Source organism: Aythya fuligula, chromosome 2 (assembly GCF_009819795.1).
Source record: "Aythya fuligula isolate bAytFul2 chromosome 2, bAytFul2.pri, whole genome shotgun sequence".
Taxonomy (NCBI): Eukaryota; Metazoa; Chordata; class Aves; order Anseriformes; family Anatidae; genus Aythya; species Aythya fuligula.
Window position 1 is genome coordinate 87,476,175 of NC_045560.1, and position 26,198 is coordinate 87,502,372.

At 37.5% G+C, this 26,198-nt stretch overlaps 1 protein-coding gene across 1 annotated transcript in view; it reads right to left on the minus strand.

Moving 5' to 3' along the window:
• Nucleotides 1–23,101, minus strand: part of COBL (cordon-bleu WH2 repeat protein) — a 197,719-nt gene extending 174,618 nt beyond the window's left edge. Inside the window, exon 1 of the mRNA XM_032182843.1 lies at nucleotides 22,961–23,101. The gene's annotated coding sequence lies outside the window, so the exon portion shown is untranslated. The remainder of the gene's footprint in view (nucleotides 1–22,960) is intronic.
• Between the last annotated feature and the right edge of the window lie 3,097 nt (nucleotides 23,102–26,198).

Consider the following 26,198-nt stretch of genomic DNA (forward strand, 5'->3'; position numbering starts at 1 on the left):
ACTCTAGACCCTGTTCTGCCTGAATAAAATGTACTTATTCTATCCTTATTCACTGGAGAATTTGTTTTTGACATGATTTTATGTCCTGTCTTTTATGGCAGATTTTGTTCATATGCTTTATTATACAATCAAGTTCTTTCCAGTTAATATTTTTCAAACCAGAACCTTTCCACAAAATGTGTTTCCTAGTTAACATTTTTTTTCCAGCAGCAGCAGCAGCAGCTGCTGATTTCCAAACAGCTCAAGGAAAAATACCGTGGATAATATTGCTCTTCCCTGTAATACAGATAACATAGCTAATGTAATTTATGTAATAGATGAAATCAGCATAGTACATCTTGTTTAACTTATTTGTGACTAAACACTATATACAAAAATATATGAAGTCAAACGCAGGGTGAAATTTTCTAATAGCTCTATGATACAGCACCCTTTTTCTTTCTTTCTTTCTTTTTTTTTTTTTTCTTTTTTTTCTGAAACATCACAATCTTCTCATTGCTTTCATAACATTCTTAAAGCTTGCTATTCTTTTGATTAACATTTTCTCTATTAACACTGGAGAGATGTGGATTTGGTGGATGGACTATTAGATGTGTAAAGAATTTTCTGGATGGCTGCATTCAGAGAATTACAATCAATGTCTCAATGTCCAAACAGAAATCATTAATGGGTCATATCCCTTGAGGGTCTGTACTGGGATAAATACCATTTAATATCTTCATCAGTGGCATAGATAGTGGGACGGAGTGTGCCCTGAGCACTGCACAACACCAAGCTGAGTGGTGCAGTTGATACGCTAAATTAAAGAGATGCAATCCAAAGGGACCTTGACAAGCCTCAGAGGTTGGGCCATGTGAAACTCATGAAGTTCAACAAGGTTCTGAACCTGGGTCAAGACAATATCAGTACAGACATGGACTTGTTAGAGTCCAGAGGAGGGCCATGATGATGATCAGAGGGATGGAGCACCTCTCCCATGAAGACAGGCTGAGGGAGTAGGGGTTGTTCAGCTTGGAGAAGAGAAGGCCCCAAAGAGACCTTAGAGAAGCCTTCCAGTACCTAAACGGGGCCTAAAGGAAAGCTGGAAAGGGACTATACCAGAGCATGTGGTAATAGGATGAGGGGTAGCAATTTTAAACTAAAAGAGGGTAGATTTAGGTTAGATATAAAGAAGAAATTATTTAAGCTGAGGGTGGTTAAATACTGGAACATGTTGCCCAGAGAAAATTGTGGATGCCCCATCATTGGAAGTATCTAAAGACAGGTTGGATGGTACAATCTGATGTAGTGGAAGGTGTCCCTGCTCATGGCAGGGAGTGTGACCAGATAAGCTTTAAGGGTCCCTTCCAGCTCAAACCATTCTACAATTTTCAACTCACTTATTAGAGAAGTTTCCTTTGTAGGATTCGTAGGATTCTCATAAATGTTAGAGCTACTTGTGTATTATATTATTTACAGAGACTTCTTCACAAATCCTTAATGTCTAGTGACATGGAGTTTACAGATGACCCAGGAAATTACAAGTTACTCTAGCAACTCTATATCTCTATATCTTTTTTTTTTTTTTTTCTTCACAAAATGAAGACCCTGTTTTTGTCATTCCTGGTTGTATGGACAGGATATCAATGACTGGGGATGTCAGTGGACCAGGTGCCAATATACCTTTACCCCTCATTTGATAAGAAAAATATGGGGTTACATATTAAAAGCATCACCCTACTCTATGAATAGCTCCATTGTCCTTAAGAACCTCACTGAGCAAGCTTCTGTTCAGAGTAAATGCAGTATATGTCTTGAATATTTTTTTCCTTCAGGAAAATATTTCAACCACTGATTCCTATTAGTCATCAGTATGAACAGAAAGCAGGACCTAGCCAAAAAGGAGCAAACCCAAGTTTCCTGACCATCTTGAGGGTCAATAAAAATTTGATACTGACTGTTGCCAAAGACAAAAAAAACACCACCCCTTGGACTCAAATATCTCTATCAGAGCTAATTTTTTAAAAATTCTGCTATAGGTTTTACTGATGAAGATCTTGATCAGCCAGAATGTGGAGATGTCTCTGTCTGATGCATTCAGGTTCATCTTTTAAGAAGTCAAATATTTCACTGTTTCTAATACTGTTTGCTTACTGTAGTCCGTGGGAGCTTTGCTACTCCCTTTTAGTTTCACACCAAAGGATGAAACTAAATATTACATAGAGTTACTAACACTGCCAGTTTACTTCTCACAGCAAGAGAACAACTCACAAGCAGCACGCAGGAAAGAACAGTTTTTCCCATTTTCATAGAAAGTTAATTCAAAACCAAGGAAGACTTCATCTGGATCATGCCTGTGCCTTTCTTTTTTCCTTCCACCAGTGAGAATGTCACCCAAGTTCATCCCCTATTACATTCAGTAAATCATACTTGCATTAAACATTCATACACATAACCTCAGATATTGTGTTGCATCAAACTTTGCAGAACTAGACGTGTATGAAATGGATCGCCTTTAGTTTCACAAGAACAGCAATAAATTTGGTTTTCCTAAGCCAGGTTCTTAACATTGATTTCATTCTTTCTCCCCTCTCCTTGATAAGAGTGCAAATTAAAGTATACATAGCAGGACACACTGTCCTCTTAGATGGCAAGGTTGCAGTTTCCTATACGGGAACTGTATTTGCAAGTCAAAGCCTTTCAGAGCAGGATGCAGCAGTTTGAAATTTCAAAGGAAAAAGGCTTGATACCACTGTATGTGTAAGTGAGAATACTTCTCCACCCTTTCAAGATTAAATAAGAATTCTCTGCAGAATATTAGGGAGTTGGCCTCAGCTTGAGCCTCAGGAGCAACCTGTGGTTTGGAGGACTCTGTGCCAGTCAGCTGAGAAAGAAACTGCCAGGAATTCAGCAACATGGAGCTGGTCCATCAGTGTGTCCACACAGTTCACAGAAGAGAGTATTCAAGGCTCAAAGTCTATTAAAATAATTCTGTAATTAATCAACAGGTGAAATGGAGGCCTTGTTTCCTTGGAGGAGAAACAACATCACTGCTCGATTCTGCTAAACTACTCTACTGCTAAAATGGATGCATCTTAGTTAAGAAGGCAATGTTCACTGTTTAAAACCACATAAGAAAGCAAAGCAAAACAAGAGCAAACAGCAGCACTTGCAAGGCACTCTCCAAAGTCAGTTCTCTGTCTCCTCCCCTGCCCTCCTCTTCTTTCCCTTTCCCTCAGCTCCATAAACATAGTTAACAGTATAACATACTTAACAGTGCCTTTAGAGAATCTGGTATAAAAATCATAAGCAAAAATGACATTTGATGAAAACTATTTTTTAAGAATAAGTAGGATGGCTGGAAAAACATTTTTCTCTTTTAAAGGGAAGTGATTATGTTCTTTCTGTGAGAAAGGGAAAGTATGCCTATAAAAAAAAATATAAAAAAACATACTAATCCAAAGTCAACTCTGCAATATTAAATGATTCAGTTTAGATATCTTGTTACCACAAATTCTTCTTTTATTTCTCATGCAAGTTGTTACTTAAATCTTATATATATATATATATATATATATATATACACTTCTGTAACATGTTTTGATTTAGCTGGGGTTTGTTCCAAAGAATGGTTTTGTGTTAACTCATGACATCAGGTTATCGGGTGTATGAAATGCACAGCAGACTGCAGATGTGCAAACAAATATACTTTGCAATCATCCAGGCAAGTATTTAAGATGAGGCTCTGCTTTGCTCCTGCTTGTACAGAAACATTGTCCTCACATCCCACCTTCATGGCAAGCCAGAGGCATGGGACAGTGCTGCTCATGGGTGTGTGTAAATGTTCTCCCTGACCTCTGAATCGATCACCAAATCATGAGCTGGACATGTGTCCTCCTCTGTCACTTCCATTCAGCACTAGGGTTGATCAATCAGATATCAATCAGATATGACTGAAGGGGGGACGTGTGGGTCTGTGTTTCTGCTGATAGGAGGAAAAGGAAGACATAGGTGAACACAGAAAAGTTTTATGGAAAATAGAAACTTCCCAATTGCCATCACTAGCTGCTGCGCTAGATTGTCAAATGCAGCAAGACCATGGTTTAACTCATTTTTGTACTTTTAGGAGAAAAAGAGATTGGTACTGTTAGTGGCAGAAACATTAACCCAGAGAACATCTCAATCTCCTTTAAATTCACTTTTAGTCAGTCCCTGAGGTGCATGTGCAGACAAAGAAGGGGAAAATGAATGCAGCGCGCATCTGCGTAAGTACCTCACAGGCTGTGGCCAGCTCACAAAAAATCTTCTGTCTGCGTGGGCTGTTTGAAGGTGACAAATGCTGGTGGCCCCAAAGATTGCTACAGCAATGCCACTTGCACTTTGGGACCTGGCTCTGGTTGCTAATGCAAAATAACATGGATGCTATACCAGTCCTCCCACTCTTGTGCCAGCTCTGCAGCTGTACCGAGACGAGCAAAGTGCTAAAGACCTTCCTCAGCTGAAGGTTTGGGTTTTACTTAACTATATGGAATGTGTGCACAAGGTCAGATTGTGAGCAAGATGCCACGGCCATTAAAAAGCTGTCTGGGGCTTTGAATGCCGAAGGGCATGCAGATGACTCACTGAAACTCTGTCAAAACACAAGACATCTGCTTAAAGATGTTTCCTGCCAGTCCTTTTGCATGGTTGGAAATAATGGGCCAGGGATCCTCTCCTGCTCCATCAGTCCTGGCAATGGTGGGCTGGAAAAATGCTGTAAGCCATGTTTCCCCTCTGAACGATGGCAGCTGCTGCTCAGCTCCAGGCAGCAAAAGGAACAAGGGAGAGTGTCAGCATGGGAGCAGCTCATGCCAAGGCCCTCGTGCTGTGCTCCTGGTTCCCCAAGGGCTATCAAGTTATGTGAAGCCATTTCTATTGCTGTCCCCTGCTCCCAGAGCTTGTGGCAGAAGGTCACAGCTTTTTAGGAGGTCCTGCCTGCTTCCATCTCTGTTCTCACCTTATGGAACCACACGCCACATTGGGACATGACAGTTTAACACACAGCAATAGCTGCAGTGATCCCAACAACTCTGAGGAACACACTAGAATTATTAAGGCGATAGATAATCTTCTCCAACAAGAGGCTAGAAAAAGAAACACTTTCAAAATGAAAATAATAGCAATTTGCCAAAGCTTTTAATAAGATTTGGTGCTGAAGATGCAGCCCTCATGACACAACTTGACTTCAAAGAAAGCATCGGTGTGTGAGATACATAGGCATGCACCTCTAAGCAACCATGCGATAAACAACAAAGCACCGTCACTGGCTTGCCTGTAACAGCTCTACCTTAAAAAGCGTGTGCCATTGTATTTTTTTCCCTCCTTATGAAGGGTCAGGCCTAATTGTGCTGCCCTGAGAAGACAGCATTTCAACTACAAATGAACTCTTAAAACTATTTCATGTTAAAAATAAACTTTAAAGCAAAGCACCAGATGCTGCCTTGGAACATATCGTGGAGCTTTCATGAGATGCATGCATCTGTCCAGCTAGAAAAGCAACTGCTTCAAGCAAACTAATGGCTTTTCAGTGTTGAGAAAAAGGGTAAAATGGTAAAATACAGTGGAAGGCATTGGAAAAAAAAAAAAAAAAAAAAAGTTAAAAAGGTCTGTGCTGGAATTATGTGACTCAGATAAAGTTTTGGATCAAAGCTTGAATCACTAGTAAAAACAGATTGAAAATGTCAGAGATGCAAAGAAATATTTGTTCATAAAGCAGAAGGAAGGGAACTACTTCTCATATGCATGAAAATGCAAAGGTTTAGAGGCAAAGATCCACCTAATTTTATGCTTATTTTTACCTGAAAGCTTGGGGAATATGACGATTTTCTTGAAATTTTAGCTTTACAGAAGCTCTAAACAGATGCTGATGCCTAGTGAAACACTAGGGAATGAAAAAAATTGCTGAATTTAAGTGCTTACTTTAGTTGTTCTACTTCTTACTACTGATTTATAGACAAATGTGTGCCAAATGGCACCTCTGTTCTTATTTTTAAGTATTCAGCTTCCTGTCTTGTTATCTTAATGAGCATGGGCAGTCTTGGAAATGCTAACATATCTAGAGTGAACATAGAGATTTCACAAATAAATCTTCAAATGCTTTACAAGTCACCCCTACTAACACCTTACCTAGGTTTTAGAGCAGGAACAGTACAGGTATTGAGAATTACATCAATTTTACAGAAGAGGAAAATGACCCAACAAAAATAGGTTAATCAACCCAGGCCATAAAAAACAAAACAAAAAAAAAACAAAACAAAACAAAAAAAAAAAAAACAAAAACAAAACAAAACAAAAAACAAAACAAAACAAAAAAACTAGTAAAAATGTTATCAAGCATCATGATTTTTTTTTCTTTTTTTTTTTTTCTCTTTTTTTCTGCTTTTTGGACCAACACCACATTTAGTTACTATATAATAGTTAAGCATCCCAAATCAGAGCATATCCAGCTATTTAATCATTGATGTATAAGATGAGGTACTGGAACTTCATGTGCTTACCATGAGTTTCTCCATAAAGCAAAGAATGGACCTATATTGTGTTTTATCATCTCAGGTCTTACTGTCTCCAATGGAAGATAAAGACATCTTCTAGCCCCGAAGGAAGATCTTTCCATCTTGCAAAACAGAGGGCTCATGCTTGCCAGCAGAGCAGCCCTATCACACAACTGTGAAGCAGGCAATCAATTTATTTCTCAAACACAAGTGGCAGAAAAATGGAAAATTTTGCAATTTTAAGAGTTTCATATTGGGAATAAAATATCTTATTTCCTGCAACTGAAGTAGAACTGCAGATGTAACATACAAACTTTTAGAAGGATGGAAATGGAAAGAAGAAAGTCTAAACACTCTGCTCTGCTCTTTTTATAATTAATCCTGTAATTGTTCTTATACTTCTTTTATGTATTGGGCAGACATGGTTCATACTGAAGCAAGTTTGACCACCTACAATATCCATACTTACGTACCCCTGAAAAGCAGTCCCCAGTACTGCTTTTCTGAGCAGGTTTTCTGAGCCAGCAGCTCTAAATAAAGATAATTGATCTTTAATTAGTGTTTAATTTAGTCTAACGTCTAAACCATTGTGAGGTTTGTAAGCTTGCCAATAATTGGTCCTAAATACTTTTGCTTGCCAAAATCTGATTCAATGCTCTGTGCTCTTCCCTAAACATCAATATCTGAAAACAAACAATAATTTTTATTTATTTATTTATTTTTTTGTATTGCTTTAATTGTTATGGTCACTAACTTTTACTGTTAGCAGAGGAGGAAAACTCAGGTTATAAAGCCAATAATATGTTTTATTATTTATTTATTTTTAACAGTATGCACATATAAAACATTTTTTTTTTCACCAATTGTAACTATTTATTTCTTATTGAAGATGACCACTTTTGCAAAGCTTGCTATATCATGGGATATTGATAGCTACTTTACAGGCAAGCAGTAAAATGCTAAAAGCTCTTGACATTAAGTTTATTCTGCCTCAAACAGATTAAAAAAGCTGAATCCACTCAAACACTTCACCATTTCTATTTTCCCTTTAAAAATGAAAGCTCTTCACCTCAGTTGTAAATCAGAAATGTTTGAAAGAGACTAAAACACCTCCAGCTCTCAATAAATTTTTTTTTTTTTTTTTTTTTTTTTTTTTTTTTTTTTCTAATTTGTAACCAGTCACAAGTACAGAGAAAAACCACTCTTGTCTCTTTGGTATGCTCTTATGTAATTTGACACGGGACATAAGTAAATCAGCTGGTTGGCTGTGCCCGAATAAGACACTGAAATAGTAGCTTCACTCATTATATAACATCTTCCAGCCTTCTCTTTATAATTCAATACCTCGCCACAACAAGAGATAAATCTTTAATGGCACTACACAATTTGGGTAGGGTAAATCATTTACTGAGATGGAATTTATTTCATCAGAAGTCTGTTATGCCTGGAGTTTAAGGACAGCTTTTCCTATTGTGTTTTTAATGCCGACTGTCCTGTTATTCATTGACATAGTGTTCCAGTAACACACACATGGAGCAAAATCCTACTGTAGTAGTGCTCAGACTTCTGATCAACTCTCTCCAAGGTTGGATTTGACATAAAAGATATGCATTTGACCCTGTATATTTATTTTTAGCTTGTTTCTGAGCTCTGTGTCTCAACATGACCAATAAATCAGGGATGAAAAGATAAAACTTGTGGTCACAAAACAACTGTGTAAGACATTAACAGTGCTTCTTTTCTCTTCAGTTTACCAACCTTATTTATTTATTTATTTTAAACCAAATTCCTTACCATCAGTAACTGGCAAAGCATTTTTGTCAACAATAGGAAATGTTTGATTCTTTGCTCTTACATGAGCATTAAAAATTATTGTTGTAAAAAAAGAAATGGTCCAGCCTTTTCCATGACCATAATTTTCTCCCCAAAACTTCCTTATAGCTCTGCTAAAATATGATCGCCCTTTTGAGAATATGCACTGCCTGGAAACTGGCTGTTTACTGGAGGATTTGTTCAGACTTTCTGCACAGTCTGCCCATTAGATGACCACAGCATTTGTTTTCAATAGATGCCTTCATGCACAGGCAGGGAGCAGCGTGTACAAGAAGGCTATTTTGTCTCAAGGTAGATATGAATTAATGTGCTATGCTGGAGTGTCTGGTAAACCAAACCAAAGCCATAAAGTTCTCCTTTTTGTGATTCTCTATATCCAAGTAACAAGCAAAAGTCTTATTTAAAAAGCTTGCAAAAAGATAAATGTACATATAACTGTATTTTCCTATAGGACAGCTCTTATGATAGGTGTTCAGCAGAACACTTCCTTCCATTTCTCGTAGAAACATCAGTATGGATTACAAAGACACATTGCAGTTTGCACTAGAAATAGCCTCTGCTTGTGATCTGTTAAGTGCACTTGAAAACTAAGTGCAACAGTGAAAAAAAAGAGGTTTTAGCAGGTAGCAGAGGTAGCAGTATTGTTAAAAGAGCTATGTCAAGATAACAAATACACAGCTCATTCTTTCCAGCACATTTTTATCAACAGACTTAAACACTAATTGACTAATAGGACCAGCTACATTCAGATAAGAGCACAGCACTTTTGAGATGGGAATACCATTTAGGGATTTTTCCATTCAGCACCACTGTGCTAACGTATAATACATAATGTAAACATCAGAAGACATTTAGTGAACATAGAGTGATTTAATAAGTGGAACAATTGTGAAACCAACACTTTAAGATTAGGCTTCCCGGGATTTTTTTCCAATGCACACCTGAGGCAGGCTGTGCTAAGATATGGTGCTTAGTGAAGGAGAACTACACCTGTCTGGAAAAAAGCTGGGAGCAATTGAAAAGCTGAGGCTGGAGGTTTGTCAGCTTGTCACTTAGATCTCAGTCCTCAAATGTCTGGGCTTTTCTCAAAGATATTTTTAACATGGTGTTCACAACTGCTTTTTTACTTTGTTTATTCAACAGACAATTGCTCACTGTCTACGTTTGACATCAATCAACAATTCTGGGGGATTTCTTGTTGAAGGAAAGGCTATATCTTTTTTTTAACCTGCCCAACTGGTTTAAACAAACTGTGTTTGGCTCTTGCAGATCCCACAAAGGGTCTTTGTTTCCCTGCGATTTTTTTCCCCCCATTTTACTTCTTGTAGTTTGCAGTTTTTTTTTTTTTTTTCCCTGTATGTAAATCATTTAATTACTAAGAAGTGTAAATTGATATTATTTCACATAGCTCAAAAACTGTGATTTCCCTCTGGCCCGCAGATGCATTGGGTATCCCATTATTCATCAGTGGAATGTAGAGAGGCAGAGAAGGAGGGAATGACATTTTAGGTGCCCTGGGATACCCAGCTCTGCAGGCTGTTCAGCGGTTCTCAGGTCAAACATTTCACAGGTAATTTATATCTCTTTAATGGAAAACATTCAAAAACTGTGGATTTGAAAGGGAGAAGAAATCAATTTTTCATTAAGAAATTAAGATTTTTTTTTTTTTTCCATTAAGGAAAGAAAATATTGTTAGCTACTTTCTGGAGAACTGAAGCCAGGCTCCCCACCCACAAATTTATAGAAAAGAAAAAGAGTTATGAAAATCTATACAAAAGCATGGAATGTTGAGAATTTTTTTTTGAGATCCAAGGATATTTTTCTGGCAGCTTTTGTTCATAATACTTCAGCCAAATGGTCTTCAGATAAAGAATAAGATTATCTTCTAAATTCTTTTAAGGAAGTACATCCTTTCATCAAATTCAACAATCTGGTATTGAAATTATTTTTCAGGAAAAACAAAACAAAACAAAAACAAAAAAACCCTAAACAACAAGAGGTCTAAAGAAGTATTTATAGCAAAAAAATAGCTGAAATCTGGACTGCAAAACCACCTTAATTATTTATTTGTTATTATGCCAAGGCTGCTCCCATGCTGTGAGTGTGAATAGAATGCACTATTCATTTGTGCTCCCATGACTAAAAAGCCCCACTTAACACATAATTGAATATTTTTCTGAACAGACATTTCTGTCAGCAGTCTCACTGGATGCCACACGGACTTCAGGTAGTTTTGAAGTATAGGTATGCAGACTGTGAAAAAACACTCTTATGTGGACTCTTAATGGAAAAATAGATCTCCTGAAAAAAAGCCATCCAAACCCCAATTGACTGCACAGGTTGTGCAAAGTGTTGCACTCCTGTAGCTCCTGTTGCACTATGAATCTATGTAAAACCATAGAAAACCCATTACTAGCATCTACAAACAGATTTTTGGCTTCAGTTGAAGTACTTTACTCAGCTGGGGAATTGTATTTTTTTTTCCCCTCCTGTAAAAATGAGAAAAATGACATTGATTGATTCATGATGTCCATTTATTCAGCGGTGAATTTAAAAACTACATAGGCAATCCTTCTTGTGAATTTATTTTGTTTTCTTAACATGTTAAATATTTTATGCAAATTACATATAATAATTATCCAGCAGATAATTCATCAACCACATTTAATGAGATTTAAAATAAAGTATTTTGGAAATGTGTACAAGCAGACGTTGATTTTTCTATTCAGATGGTTAACCATCATTTTTTACTCTGTAAATGCTGCACTTCTGAAATCAGGTCTTGCTTTCTGTGAACTCTTTCCAATCACTGGTTAAAAACGAAACGTTCCCAAGCAGATTCGTGCAATTAATACTGCTTGTTTGGGTATTTGGTGAAAGGAATACAAACAGGACTCAAGTATGAACAAAGTACATTTGTTTAAGTATTCAAATAAATATCTATGGAAATATGTGTTTGTCAGGCTACAGTTCCCAGCATCAATAAATGTTAGTTACATCAGAAGGCTTAAGGAAGAAACATTTCTGCACCAACACATCCAAGCTCAGGTGTCCAAAGGCAGCACCCTCCTTATGTCTGGATACCAAGAATAGTTTCTTTGGCTTCAAAAGTTAAACCCCATCAAGTACAGGGCAACCTCCCTCCCCAGGGAAAAACAAACAAACAAACAAACAAAAAACAGCACAACACAGATAACTTGTTTTTTGGACCCCTGGAGGGAAGGTCCACTGGGGATAGGGAAGACAGGGGCAGTGACAAGGGAGGGAAGAGTCACCATTTTCCCTGCCTGCACAGGCCACTGAGCATCAGCAGCCATGAAGAACTTTTCTGAGTGATATTGAGATCCTACCTCACAAATGTAAAATGTGCTGGGCAACACTGTTTTTTGCTTTAATTAAATCCCTACTAATTTGGCCAATAGAGTAAGTCTTGGAGGGCTGTCAAAGGTAGTCTGCATTTTCTATCCAAGAGGCACATTTGTTATTGTTAGTGCCTCACCTATGCTCATTACTATAACCCTTCTGAACATTTCTTGGCTAGAAATAACAAACAAATACACAGTGAGACAGTATAATCTACGCAGAAGTGTGATGTTTCCCTATATGTATGACTGCTAGTTTATATAAAAACATTGAATAGACCAGATGTAAAAAATAAAAAATAAATTCCAACCACACTCAAATATTTGAGTTTGTGAAACACATGATCCTAACATACAGTACCACAACATATATCTCTTCAGAAGCCTTAACAAGAGTCCACAGGAATGCACTGTGATGTCCTCATGTCCTTTGAAGAGCAGCCATGATGACACCCCAGAGGTACACAAGTACTAAGAAGATGAGCTATTCAGTGCTATCCTGCATAAAAAAGTCTACTTGTCCAGTCTTCATAACTCTGCTGAGTAAACCAGATTTTTTGTTTAATTTGTGTGCTATTTCAGTCTCATCATGTCCATACAGCTTCATGCATGTCTTGCTCTTAGTTTTGCTTTTTATTCTGATTTGGATCACTTCTTTCCTACCAGTATGCGAACACCCACCTCTCAGGCTTGTTCCACACCCTCCTCGCCCATTACATGCATAGACATTTCAACAGCAACTAGGGATTTGGTGGATTTATGTATTTACTTAAACATCCAGTTGCAGACAGTTTAACATTCCTAGGGAAGTATTCTCATAATATAGTTTTCCTAAGATGGCTTGAAAATGGGTCAAAATCAAGACACTTCAAGTAGCAAGTTATCCTTTAAAATCAGGAATGGTTTTCAAATCTCAGCTGTTACATTCTCCTTCCTAAAAGTCACTTTCATGAAAGTTACCCTAATTTTTATGACTTTTTTGCCCTCTTAAATTTGAAAATTGTAAAGAAATAGGATTTTCCCTTTTTAATTCAATGGATACTTACCACTCAGGCTTTAGACAAAGCAAGTTGTTCTAAATAATGAGACTTAATGAGATGACTGTCTGTATTTATGATTCGACAGTCAGTTATTTAAGCATTGTCAGAACAGAAGGTTGTTAATAGTGGGGAAAAAAAAAAAAAAAAAAAAGGAACTCCATAGTTAAAACTGAAAGGCTCTTTAGGTTGCAACCTGGAAGCCTGCCCAGATTGCTAACCATTGACAATGCTGCCTAATTGCTATGGAGCCCTCAAATGTGAAGCTTCTTGATATCTCATGCAGAAACATGTTCATCTCCCCTGAAGTTCAATGGTAATATTAGTGTATTAACTGACAAAAGCTGACCACCTGTGCTTTCAGTTCTGATCTTTGCAGACAAGTAGGGGGCTGCCAAGGTGGGGGCAGCACACAGGGTGCCAGGGATGCAGGGCCCCTGACCACAGTGGGCTCTCCAGTGTACTCTGCTCCTGCATGCCACAGCCTGAAGTCCAATCTTACCCCAACTCTGAGGTCCTCCTCAAACATCTAGTAAGGTAAACAGACCACAGTCATCTCCCAAAGAGGTGATTTGTGTTGTGGTTTTGTTTTTTGACTGTTCTGAAAGGATATTTGCAATGGTGTCTATTACAGGTCCTTTTCTGCCTTAGTCTATCACATTTTTTGCATCTTGCTTCTTAATCTCTTCCTTGTTTCCTTTTATGCTTTGCAACAAACATGAGGTGGCGCATGAGTTCAAATAATCTTTGTTTTCTCTGTAACTCCAGATATCTGAAGACTTTCAGGGGCAACAAATATGCTTTGACAAGGATACTGAAAACAACTCTCTGGTCTCTTCCAAAGCTACAAAATAATTAAAGCCTTACTTTTAAAGGAAATGAAGTATACAGAACAAAAGAGGAGCAAGTAATGTTTTTATTAAGCAAGATGAATAGAGAACACACTGAAAGCTTTTTCATGTGTTTTATCCCCTATACATTTTCTTTATCTGTTGGCAGTGGAAAAACAATGGAGAAACTGCCATTTTCTTCCTCTTCCTTCCCCTAGGACTGCAGTACCCTCCAACTGTGTTTGACAACATCACCTGATCAGGACATGTGCTTTCAGACTAGAGTTATTAAACACCATAAGTTAATCAAATGACAGACTTCACCAAGGACATAGAGCAGTGTTTGTCCCACAAACAATACTGTGCCCCAAGGCTTACAGAACAGTACAACAAAAGCAAATTACAGCACACAGAAACTTATGACTGGAGTAAGGAAATTTATGAGTGCTTTTAAAGCTTGTTGACAAACACCTGCCCAATGTATTATCTACCACTCTGCCTGGACAGCACTTCAGTAAACTTACATTATGTTTTTCTGAACTAAGAAGGAAAACTATGCTTGTTTTTTCCACAGCATGTTTAATTTCTTAGGTTGAAAAACAAACAAACAAACAAAAAACAACATATAGAAAGCAAACCTAATAATGCAAAACCAACCTCCAGGCTGTCAAATGAACCTCAGAGAGCTGTTTCATAGAAAAGGAATAATAAAAAACAGAGAGCCAGTCCTGGGATGTCTTTCACAGAGTGTCTTGTGTGTCATGTGTGTCTTCTATACACAATAATGTACGTGCAACAACGCCATTTGTAACTAACAGAGGTATCTGGGTACCTGAAACTGTGCACCTGTCCTCACAGGAAAGGACAGCTAGAGAAGAGGCAGGTCTAGTTAGCCAAGATGACTTGCTTGCTGTGCTTTGTACACAGCACAGGCTTATGATTCAAATACATCCCAACCTTGCCTGCCCAAGGAGCTTAAAAATTTTCATCTATTCCACTCCAAAACTCACACAAAGACTATGATGTTTCATAACACTTAGAATAAAGTTTTGCTCTACATTTTCCTAGGGCTTTAGTACTCATCTCTCAGTCTTCCTATCTGCAGAAAAAACAAGAAAACAAACTGTATTTTTGCTTTGCTTCAGCAATATGAACCAGTGGGCTCACAGTGAAAGAATGGCACAAAAAGTACCTCTCACTTTGTGTTGTGATCATACAATCACACTTACTACTATTTTTAAGCAATAACGAAAATTCTGGCTGTCTGTTGTCCTGGATGATTGCTTGCGATTTAGACATCCCAGATGATGCACTGAATGCCTCCTGGTTTCACAGCTCTTTGTCCTGTCTTGCTCTGTAATCTCAGGGCTCCTTGTCGAGAAAAAATGAAACCCTGAAGCTTGCTAGATATCCAGTGTTCAGAAAGTCATGAGGTTCCAGCACATCGGCATTTACTTCAGATGTGGATGACAAGAGAATCTGGACTTGTCAAATAATGAACTTCTAGAGGGGCTTGCAGATTCAACTCGGCAAAATACTTCACAATCAGATTTCTGGGAAGTGCTTGGAAGAACTTGGAAAAGAATTACCTCATTGGAGAAATACACCATTTTCAGATAATGCTGTATAAAATGTTCAGACATGCTTTTAGTGGGTGCAGTTGGCAAGACTCCTCTCTCTGGGATGGTAAAAGGCCTTTCCCTAAATGCATTTTAAGTATTTTAGAAGAGCTTTTATCTTATTTTTATGCTTTGGTGACACGAAAGCCATATGGGCAGAAAATCGGTGCCTTCATTACATGGTTACCCCAAGAACCGCTTCCAGAAATAATATGCCAAAATACTTTCTGAGACTGAGAAAAATTTCTATTACAGTTTAAGCCTGAGACTCCACAACAACACAAATAAATAAATGGATATAGTGTAAAAAAACAAACAAACAAATAAACAACAACAAAAAAAAACCAACTTACTAATGCAGGAAAATTTTCACCTTAAAATATCACTTACTCTTATCTGAAGTAAAGATTGGCCTTGAACACATGCACACCACAGACAGCTTATACCAACTCATAAATTAGCTTAGTCCTAAATTTTAATCATAAACTTCTAGTTATCTGGACATGAGTTACACACAATCGTTACACGCGATTAGGTGCACACACAGTCCTAGGAAGGCTGAATGGGAGTGTCAAGCCCAAAGGCAGCAGGAGATGGCTAGAAGCAAACAATGGCAACCAATCCCCAGCATTACGTCTTCCTTTCAGTGAGAAGCAACCAATTCTTGCATATTTAAGTGATGCAGATGCCATACCAGTCAGGAAACTGAAGAGGGGAGATCCTATGCTAATAGAGGAGATGTGCACACAGAACTTTGAAGACCTTTGGAGTTTTCCTGTGAAGTGCTACAGAAGTGCTGGAGGGGACTCTGTGCCCTGGGTGCACTTGCAAAGAAAGAAATGGGATAACACCTTCAATAAGAATGAAAAATTTTCTCTCCATCACATGGTATCACTTTAAAAATGGAAACTGAACTGCACGGTTAGGTGTTTTGTTTACATGTCAGGCTAAAACAACTTATTTTTAAAAGTCAGCTTTCTCCCTCATATTTGTCCTATCAATCATTTATGTCATGGCTTTTCTCACACATTCCCAAGCTGAGCTCACCCATTTTTGCAAGGGCTTTTGACATAAAGCCTGGATCTGGTTGATCTCTTGGATGATATTTAGCCTGAGAAAAAGCATAGCAAGAATTTAGCCTTTAACCTTTGGCTTCCAGACTGCTAGGAAAAACAAAGACATCTTTTCACAGGACAACAAAGTGATCAATACTGCACCATCATGCTTTGGGTTTCTGGAAGAGATGCATTTACAAGTTTTGCTTTATGAAAGAAGTTCATTTTCTCAGATTCTTACTTGCTGTTATGGGCCACTGGGAATGAATGTGCATACAAAATGGTGTGGCTGGTGATTGCCAGTGCTTCGATTGCAAGGCCAAGCTTGGGCAGCATTTTGTTCCTTCCCTTCCAGAGAAGTCCTGAAGAACTACAGCAACCACAGCAGGTCCTTCCCCAATACGAAATCACCTACAGAAACACCTTCTGTTTTTCTGGTTTTGTCACTCTTTACATCGGGGTCAGCTTGGACCAAAGCCTAGCATATTGGAGAAACGAGGGCACATCTGGGTAGAACAGTCTAATTTGACTTTGTTCAGTCCATCATAGTAGGCAGTCTCACCATTAAGAAAAAAAGCTCTTTAAAAAAGTTTTCACAAATGAATTAGATGGTTTAGAAATGCAGGAGTTATCCCACAGAAGAAATACTGAAGTCTTTTTGTTCTGAAGTAAGTGACTCTGAGATGATTCTTTCCTTTTTCTATTTGTTGGTCTACTGATGTAAATTTGCCACATAACCAATCTGCACTACCTTTCTTTTTACTTTATTTGCATAGCACCTAAAAGAGGTGACAGCAGAGTTAATTTTGGCCAGTCATTCCCTCTTGACAGGTGCTATCAGGACACTGACTAAAAGGATTTCTTATGATATGATTTTATGATGTTCCAAAACCCCTCATATCTGCCATTCTTGTCATCGTCATTTAAACTGAAAATTTCATACACACATTGAAAAAAAACAAAAACAAAATCAAACAAAAAAAATACCCCCCCACAAACAAACAAACAAAAAAGAAAACAGCCATTATCATTTAAAAAAATCACTACAAGAAAACACCTTTGACTGAAGTGTCCAGGTATATTCTGTAATAAATGTTAATGAAGTTTGGTCAAACTAAGCCTGATCTAATAGCCTGATAATGAAAAGTGACAAACCTGAAGGACAGAAAATTATTAACTGCTTTTTTTTTTTTTTTTTTTTTTTTCTTCTGGAGACTGGTAAATCTCATTATGTTTTATAACTCACTTCTAAGTTAAATTAGAAAATTATGTTATATTATATAATTTTAAATTAAATTAGCAGACCTTTAAATAGAAGAAAGAAAATCAAAGAAAAACATTTCATATTCCTCATATGCATATTTCCCAGTTTTGGAAAGTACAACTCCAGAATGAATCACTAGCAGACTGGACTTCTTCAAGTTACAGCTAGTTTCAGTCACTGTAATCTAAATCTTGATGAACAACTGGACTGTTCCCATGCCAACTGACAGACAAGGTCTATGATGTTTGTCTGTCCCAATTTTGTAATGCCCCAAAAAAGAATAGATGGTAAAATAAATTGCAGGTGCTGTCAGGCTACACTATTTTAAGATTATCCTGGTCATTTCCACTGACAGTAGGGAACATGCTGACTGCAGTAATGGCATTAAAAAGGGATTTAAAATAATTAAGGAATTTCAGTGTTGTGCCAGAAGAGGTAAATAAGGTGACATGCTGTCTGAAGGTATCATGAAAATACTAGCTCCTCTGAGTATGTAAAAATCAAGGTAATTTTTGAAACATCTATCACTATCCTGAATTTCTTACACAGCACATACTTCTCTGCCTCTTCCCCCCCCCCCTCCTCTTTTTTTTTGTTAGTTACCGAATAGGGGAAGTTTAATTTTAAACAACAATTAGATATTTGGGAGGTCCTTATACAGTGACTGAAAAATATCGAAATACACTGGAACGCATGAAAGAAAGTTAATGCCTGAGTGTACAGTGTTCACAAGAAGATTTAGTTGTTTATTTATTTGGTTGGTTGGTTGTGTTTTTGGGCAGTGTGGGGATGGGGGAAACAGTTTCAGTTTCTTGATGGGAAAATTTTTGTAAGGATTTTTAGTTATGACCATGGTTATGACAAAGTTTCTTAGTAGGCTCCACTCAGAAACCGAGCCATCCCAAAATACCTGTCAAGGAACTTGGGTCAAATGCAAAAATAGGTCTGACACTTAACTACATTAGTTGTGGCAGGATTTATACCAATTCCTTCTGCAGTTCTGTGAGTGCCCTAATGACCAGAAGAATTAGCTATTTTTAAGCATGAGAAATGAAGCAGAAGAGTGGAAGCTGACATACTGTTGGAACAAAACCACTGACCTGACCTACATTGTAATAGCTCACATTTTTTAGCCAGATGCCACTGTTGCAGTTATGATATTTTAGCCAAGACAGCAACTACAAAGGGATTTTATGTTATGATTTTCACACATTAGTGATGGTTGTAACATTATAGACAGCACTGAATAAAGCCACTTGTCCCAAATCTTATTTTCTTAGTCAGTCAAAAAGGACTTATCTCACACGACATCAGTTCAATCAGGATTGAAAAAGATTGGAGGACTATGGCTTAAAAGCCTCTGAGAGAAAAGCTTCAGTAGACAAAAACATTACAACAAGGGAAATTAAAAGACATCATTATTAAAATTTCATTGACAATATCACTAATTATTTTAGTCAAGTTTACATAATCAAGAATTGACCCAAACCCTCAAAACTAATAATAGAAAAACACTTTCTACTAGGATTTTCAGCTCTGCAAATCGGAGATTTGCCCCAATAGTCATTCCTTAACTTCAGTTCATTTCATTGTTGCAAAATGTCAATACCATCCCAAGCTGTGGAGGTATTTCACACACACTCCTCCATCCCAAATCCAAGCCCAAATGGAAATTTAATTAGGTGCTTTATGTGTGCACTCCTGAGAAAAACAAAACTAAACAAATCAAATCAAATCAAATCAAAACAAAAAAACATTTGAGAAGAGAGATACTGAACCTCAGCACAAATTCTGGACCTCAGCACATCTGAGTTCCTATCACAGGATGCTCAAAAGGAAGTACCACAACACTGCACATGGTGAGTGGCTGCTGCTTCTTTTCTCCTCTTTGATCAAATTTTGCCCAGGTGTTCAGATAAAACAGACCTAAACCACTAGACCATTTACAGATCATAATCTTTCTTCAGAAATCAAATTGCAAGAGCAAAACAAGTTGATTCAGTTTTCTGAAACAGTTCCTCCAAGACTAGTCTTAACCAAACATCTGAATCTCTTTTCCCCTCCAAGCCATGAGGACTGGGGATGGTTTGGTATATGGGTCCTGTCAAAGCTTTTCTTAGCACCAGAACTGAAGTCACTTCACCTCTCCATGGTTTAGCTTACTTCTCTGTGTCTGTTCTGGCTTAAATTGGAGCTTCTTGCAGGCCAGCTTCCAAATGAAAACTACCCTAAGAAAAGCTGGGTTGCTATCTTAAGGCAAATAGTGAGTGTTAAGTAGCACTGGAAGCAAATATTTGGGGTTATGACGTCTGTCCTGATCCAGGGTCATCACCTGACCAGTTTACACGTCACAGACCTAATGGAAACAGGATATGGACATCACTGTAAAGTAGCAGCTTCAGACTTGGAGTCAAAGGGGACTCTTTATTTACTCTTTATTGTGAAAAGGAAAAGGCCAGGCACATCTCACAGTGTATATGTATGTAGCAGACAAGCAGAATGCTAGCCCCTGGGTGGGAGGAAGCATCTACGTCCTGTTGGAAATGGATGTCTGTTTATTTTGTATTAGAACTAATTAACTGCAAGTCACTTGTCAGAAGAGGAACAATTTTTCTTGTGTCAGACATTCCTGTCAGAGGGGCCAGGCAGGCACAGCTGTTGAGCAGGGCCATATGATGCTCATGGGTGTAGGGTCGTCTCTGAGTTGAGCCCAAGGAGGAGGTGGGATGGTACAACTGGGCATAGTTGTGCCTCACCAGCAGAAAAATACTGCCTGAAGTTCACTGGGTAAATGACCATTTCATTATTATACCAAGGGGTATATACCTAGGAAAATGACAACATGAAAAATAAAATCTGTGCTTGACTTCCTGATGGGTCCTGTGATAACAGCATGCTCTTATTTCTCTGATGGTCACAAAAGCTCTGAGATAACCAAAGCCTTACAATTCCCAAATCAAGCACCTCCCTGAGGTCTGAAAACATAAGTTAACCTAAAAATGAAAAAGTTTAGTTGTGGCAACCAGAATGCCAACATTCCTTTTCTTGTAGAATGACAACAAGAGGTTTCCCCAAATATAACTCACCACATCTGAATGTCAGATGTTATTAGAGGCTGAATTCATCCCAGATGTGATCAGGTACACACAATTTCCTGCAGAAGGCTCAAGAGGAGCAATTCTGTTGTGTCCACCCATACTATCACATTTAGAGCTGGCTTGGGTGTTCTGACCTGCTGCACAGGTCATATTCATGCTGCTGCTAATGTCTATTTTTATTGATTTATTTATTTATTTTTCTGTCTGCATATTTATTTTGTGTCCCAGTACCATACCTGACAGTCTCATGTTTTTCAGATATAATAGCTTTGGCTCTGAAATGCCAATAGGTATTCAGAGCAATTAAATAACGTTTACAGGTGTAGATCATTATGATAAGCATGAGCTATTGCTTTGCTTGTTACCAGAAAATGCAGCTGGGTTGGCATGTGCAAAAGTTATCTTAAAAGATGGTTTGAACCTAACAAATTCAAAATCTCAAGCCATTTATGCTTAAATGATTTAAGAATGAATTAAGAAAATGGTGCTACATGTCTTTAAAAAAAATAAAAATAATTAAGCACATAAGACAGGAAAATGGCACAGAGATAAATATTTTTTAAGCAAAGCTCAAGAAAAGAGCCTGTAAGAACATGAACACAACATCTCCTGTCAATCTCTAGGCAGAATTATCTCCTAGTCATTTCCCAAAATGTTATATAACACTTATCAGGACTATCAGGCCTGTCCAACTAGTAATCAGATAGTTCAGAACCACAACAGCGAATTGTGTTAGATACACCACAACCTCGTGCTACCCACAGATACTTTGAAGGGAAAAAAGATCCTAAAAAACTAGATGCGCAGCACCCTCTAGTGACATTCGCATGTCCCCACGCTCGGCTTTATCAAGTGGTGCTACTGAGGAAAAACAAACAAACAAACAAACAAACAAAAAAAACAACACACACATTAATGACAGAAAAAGCTTTCCAGAAATATAAATGTGCAGAAGAAAGAACCAATGAAACACCAGTCATTGTGAAAAAATCCAGATCATCTGTCTCACCCCACTGCCAAGTCATTCTATTAAGTTTACTGAAAAATTTTCAGTTCACTGAAAATTCAGTGATTCCTCCCATTTCCCTAGAAAGTTAGGTCTAAAAAAACCCCTGGAAAATAAAGTTATTACTAAGCAGAACATCCTGCTTCTCTAAATTCAGAGCTTTTCAGTCTATGTTCCACTTTTCAAGGTTTTATTGTATTTGATCAATTTACTTAGGAAAATATTAATATTATACTTAGCATTTCAATTACCACTGATTTTTTTTTTTTTCCTCTAGAAAAAGTTTACAGAGAAATCACTATGTCTTCATTTCCACATTTTTTTTTTTTTTTTGATGAGAAAATCTCCATTGGAAAACTAAGAAATACAGGAAGCAAGTGTTTCTATTACTAACTCATGTATTCCAAGACCTATGCCCTGGAAGTAAATGTAAATTTATTTCACTCAACAATGCAAAGTTACATACAAAATATAAATACTGTATTGAAAAAAGTTGAGAACTGAACACAATTTTTTAGGATGTAAACGGATACCTATGTGTTCTTCTGGCACTGTCAGTTCACTGTTTTATGATCTGACCTCTCAACTCTTCTTCCCCCCTCACATTCAAAGATCAAGCTATGAGAATCATCGTTAATGCAAGATCTCAGCATTTTTGGGGGTGCTGTTAAATAACATTTTGTTACTTTTCATCTGAAGAAATACTTACAAATGAAAGGAAAATACAGAAGTTCATGATCCAGGGTGTGTACTTTTAGCCATTTTAAGTTCCTTATTACAAGTGAGCCCAAGTATTTTTTATTTTTTTTATTATTATTATTTTTGAATTTTGAGTATGATAAGGCATATTTAAAACAATAGTGGGGTCCTGCAACATTAATAAGGGAAGAAGAATACAGATTTAATTCAGCACTTAAAAAACACCTTATTTCATCAGGATATTTAACCTCTGAAGCTTAACTTAGTAAAAAACATGATTTAAACATGTGATTAATTTTTCAGTGGAAAACAACAAGATACTTAAGGAAAGGATAATTCATGGACGTATGCAAGTTGCCTAGCAGAGGGATATGCAGGTTGTGTTGGACATATGGAGAACTTTTGGCTTCACTTCTGAGCTAATTTTCCTTTCCACTCAAAATATAAATACATTTTGGTGACATGCAATCCAGATACCTTGAGAAGCATTTTAAAAACTTGGTCAAAATAGAATTACGATTTTTTGATTGAAGCCAAGGTCAGGGACTGTATAACTTGGACCCACCCAAAACAAAGCCCAACAAACTCCTCCTTCCCTTCCCAAATACACACAGACAGACAGACAGACAGTTTCTCAGGTAGTCTTACCTATGTCTCCTAGTACCTTGACAGGACAATGCAGGGCTGCATATACATCTACGCACACCGTCAATTAATTAATAAAACAAGTTTGCTTTCTGGAGTCATTTCTCTAAATCTCAAATGCTTGAATGCATTTCAGTCTGAATAGGGAAGAGAAAAGCTTCCCACAGTGCTGGTGCTTTCTCGCCTGTGTGTTTCAGATTGCCCCTCCCTTGTGTTCAGCAGATTATGGCTGTCACACTTGCCTCTGTTCATTTATGCTAGCTAATAATTGCGCCCTTCAGCCAGGGTCTAAGAGGTCCCTATATCATTTACCACCAACGAATAAGATAATACCATTAAATTCCACAAAGTTACATTACTCCTATAAGGAAAAGTATACAAGAAAATTGCAGGAAAACAAGAAAAATGTTTTTCAACTGAGTCACCACAGAGCTGCATACAGAGGTTGGGTCTGATGACTTCTTACTGGGTTGCACTGCTTTGAAGAAAGCTTCAGTGAGATTTTATAGTAGGCAATGTTAAATGACATGCATTCACAAGAGCACAAAGAACATTTAAAACCTTAGAGACACTTTTCAGAAGCAGTTAAATAAAGTATAACAAAGTAAATAAAGCACAAGGGACTGCTTTCATAAGAAGCTTTCTCGTGAGAATTGGTATTTTTATTTTCCCTGTTAGTCACAGTGAGAAAACTTCGTGTTCTATCTTACCACTTTGAGTTTCTTGCAGGGATACCTTTACCACTGCAGTTTCAACCAATATTTTAATCAATGTTTTTTAAATGGTATCTTTGAGGATATTCTTCATCTCTAAATTTGATGTTTCTCTTGCACATAAACATGCATACTTCTGTCCCTAAGGGTCAATTCATTAAGCTGATTTTTTTCCAGCTGTAAATTTTTGAAGCAAAGCTGAAGTACAAAGATGCACATGAATATAATAGCTTAAATCACATGATCATCATACAACAGAACAAATGCCTCAAAGACTAGTAGGATATATATACAATACATATACACCATTACTCAAATCTCATAAACCTTTTTCATGGCATTTCAAAGCTGCCATTAAATTATAATCTCCCATAGAACTGGAGATTATTATTTCCATTGCTCAGAGCTGAATTATAATACTACATTATTTTATATAATTTGTGCAGTCATTAAATAGATATATTCATACATTACTATAAATCAATGAGCTGATCTCAAGAGTTTAGGAATACTTTAGCATTCAATTTGTAGCTTGGATTGCTGTTCTTTTGTGTTCCCCAGTAGCACATTATTTGTGTCTATGTCCCAGTGGGATCTAAACTTTTTCAATTTTAGTGTGCTGCTTTGACTTTCTGACCTTCAGTTTTAAATACAAAGTCACTGGCAAGATCTCAACAACACTCACTGCAAAGCTTGAAAGGATTACCTTCAGTCAGTGCTGGAGAGCTCTGCAGGAATGATCAAAGTTTAATCTGTTTCTAATTAAAAGCTGATCTGCTTGACCCTGTGTTTTAAAAATATCAAGCTGTTTATATAAACTCTGTTGCTGATTTTTTTTTTTTTTTAACCCTCATGATTTTATAACAGAAATAAAAAGAATAAAAGGCACTAGAAAGATGTTTCTTAAGTGGTTTGGGTAGTTATGTTTTAGAATAATTAACACAAGAAACACCAAAATTGACTTATGGAATGCTAGAAGTGAAAAGACTGAAGAGGTGAATTGGTAAATTAGATACATGAAGCCATCTTTCACTAAAAAGAGCAAAGTTAATTACAAAACAGCAACAGACTGTATAAACACCCACTGGCTGCGTGATGTACCCAATCTGAGATGCTATAGTTCAGTTAAGCAATGACAGGCCACCAAGGGGACACAAGAGTCACAGAGGAGATCATGCGGATAAATAGCATTGCTGTTAAGTCTTACTTCACAGTATTTACTAGATAACTAACATTAGGTACCAGCCACCTCCAATTCAGACCCATAAAGTACTTGAGAACAAGGATTCAGCAGTTTGTATAAGCTGGTTTATCGGAGCCACCTACTCCCTTTTTATTTTCTTCTTGTTTCTCCATTGTTCCTTCTTTCTATTCAGACAGACCAAAGAGGTCTACTGGTTTAATTTTATTTTTGTTACCCAACCAAGAGAAAGCAAAAAACTAACCAACCAATGAAAAAACAAACAAACAAAAACAAACAAACAAACAAACTAAAAAACAGCAAAGCAAGCAAGCAAACAATAACAAAACAACCTAGGCTATTCTTTGAAATAATATTTTGTTTTACATGAAAGATTGAGTGTACTGGTTTTAGCCAGGATTGAATTAATTTGCTTCATAATAGTTTGTATGGTACTTTGTTTTGGATTTGTGACCAAGACAGTGCTGATATTTCACCAATGTTTTAGTTGCTGCTGAGCAGTTTTTGCTCAGACTCAAGGCCAATTTTGTGCAAGGGCTCTGGGTGCAGAAGGAATTGGGAGGAGACACAGCCAGGACAGGTGACCCCAACTGACCAAAGGGATGTGGCCATATACCATACAACACCATATACCATACAACACCATACACATCAATAAACCTGGGTAAAGAAGGAGGAGAGGGGACATTCAGGGTGCTGGCATATGTCTTCCCAAGTAACCAAAGTTAAGTGTGACAGAACTCTGCTTTCCTGCAAGTGGCTGAATATGTGCCTGATGATTAGAGGTTGTGAAGGGATTCCTTGTTTTACAAGGAATGTGGAACTTCTGCTTTCCCTATTAAATTGTCTTTATCTCAACACATGATTTCTCTCAATTTTACCCTTCCAATTCTCTTCCCCATCCCATCTGGAGGGAGTGGGCTAGTGATGCTTAGCTGCCTAACAGGATTAACAAGCAACATTGAGAAAGACTGAAGTTTTACTTCAGAACAACAGCCTTTTCAGTCTGACTGTGATGTAGGCTGGATTTTTTAAAACAAAATTTCTCCTGAATATCCTATTTCTGAGAACTCTCTCACACATTCTCAAGCATGCTGCAACTCATGAGTTTACAGATTACTGGGGGTTGGGTGTGTGTTTCACCCTGTGTGCTGTGATGCATGACCTACAGAAAGCTACATACTAAGGTTAAAAGTCAAGTCACAGTCAAGTGCTGAGCAGCACATATAACTTATTTCCATTTGTTTTCAGCCTACCTAGAGTTACACAGTCCTTTCCTGAGGTCTGTGAATTCACTGTCAGAGGCCCTGGGAAAACAAGGCTCCTC